The sequence below is a fragment of the Halyomorpha halys genome, unplaced genomic scaffold (genome assembly GCF_000696795.3).
Source record: "Halyomorpha halys isolate HHAL.00 unplaced genomic scaffold, Hhal_1.1 Scaffold97.1, whole genome shotgun sequence".
Classification (NCBI taxonomy): Eukaryota; Metazoa; Arthropoda; class Insecta; order Hemiptera; family Pentatomidae; genus Halyomorpha; species Halyomorpha halys.
The window spans coordinates 1,117,061-1,118,867 of NW_027108815.1; positions in this window are offsets into that span (position 1 = coordinate 1,117,061).

A 1,807-nucleotide genomic window follows, 5' to 3' on the forward strand; every position below is an offset into this window, starting at 1 on the left:
TTTCTCCGTTTTATACTTTCTTCAATTCAAATATTTTCATATCTTTTTTAGTTTGTATTATTTTTAATTGTAATTCTTAAAAGAAAATCCTGAAACAACAGTGTTTATGTAAAAATAAAAAAATGTGTGATGCGCACACTGAACCTGATTATCTGATTCTTAAAGTTTTCTCAGTTTTATACTTTCTTAAATTCAAATGTTTTAATATCTTTTTTAGTTTCCAATGCTTTTAATTATAATTCTTAAAAGAAAATCCAGAAACAACAGTGTTTAAGTAAAAATAAAATGTGTGATGCGCACACTGAGCCTGATTTTCAGATTATTAATGTTTTCTCCGTTTTATACTTTCTTCAATTCAAATGTTTTGATATCTTTTTTAGTTTCCAATACTTTTAATTATAATTCTTAAAAGAAAAAACAGAAACAACAGTGTTTATGTAAAAATAAATAAATGTGTGATGCGCACACTGAAACTGAATTTGTTATTGTTAAAGCTTTCTCCGTTTTATACTTTCTTCAATTTAAATGTTTTAATATCTTTTTTAGTTTCCAATACTTTTAATTATAATTCTTAAAAGAATATCCAGAAACGACAGTGTTTAAGTAAAAATAAAAAAATGTGTGATGGGCACACTGAACCTGATTTTCTGATTCTTAAAATTTTCTTAGTTTTATACTAGTTTAAATTCAAATATTTTGATATCTTTTTCAGTTTCCATTACTTTTAATTATAATTCTTAAAAGAAAATCCAGAAACAACAGTGTTTATTTAAAAATAAACAAATGTATGATGCGCATACTGTACCTGAAATTCTTATTGTTAAAGTTTTCTTTGTTTTATACTTTTTTAAATTCAAATTCTTTAGATACCTTTTTTAGTTTCCATTACTTTCAATTATAATTCTTAAAAGAAAATCAAGAAACAACAGTGTTTAAGTAAAAACAAAAAAATGTGTGATGCGCACACTGAACCTGATTTTCAGATTCTTAAAGTTTTCTCCGTTTTATACTTTCTTCAATTCAAATATTTTGATATCTTTTTTAGTTCTTAATACTTTTAATTATAATTCTTAAAAGAAAATCCAGAAACAACAGTGTTTAAGTAATAATAAAAAAATGTGTGATGCGCACACTGAACCAGAATTTGTTATTGTTAAAGTTTTCTTTGTTTTATACTTTCCTAAATTCAAATTCTTTTGTTACCATTTATAGTTTCCAATACTTTTAATTATAATTTTCAAAAGAAAAACCAGAAACAACAGTGTTTATGTAAAAATAAAAAAATGTGTGATGCGCAAACTGAACCAGATTCTCTGATTCTTAAAGTTTTCTCCGTTTTATACTTTCTTAAATTCAAATCTATTAATACCTTTTTTAGTTTCCATTACTTTTAATTATAATTCTTAAAAGAAAATCCGAAAACAACAGTGTTTATGTAAAAATAAACAAATGTGTGATGCGCACACTGAACCAGATTCTCTGATTCTTAAAGTTTTCTCAGTTTCATACTTTCTTAAATTGAAATCTTTTAATACCTTTTTTAGTTTCCATTACTTTTAATTATAATTTTCAAAAGAAAATCCAGAAACAACAGTGTTTATATAAAAATAAAAAAATGTGTGATGCGCACAATGAACTTGATTTTCTGATTCTTAAAGTTTTCTTAGTTTTATACTTTTTTCAATTCAAATATTTTGATATCTTTTTTAGTTTCTAATACTTGTAATTATAATTCTTAAAAGAAAATCCAGAAACAACAGTGTTTGAGTAAAAATAAAAAAATGTGTGATGCGCACAATGAACCTGA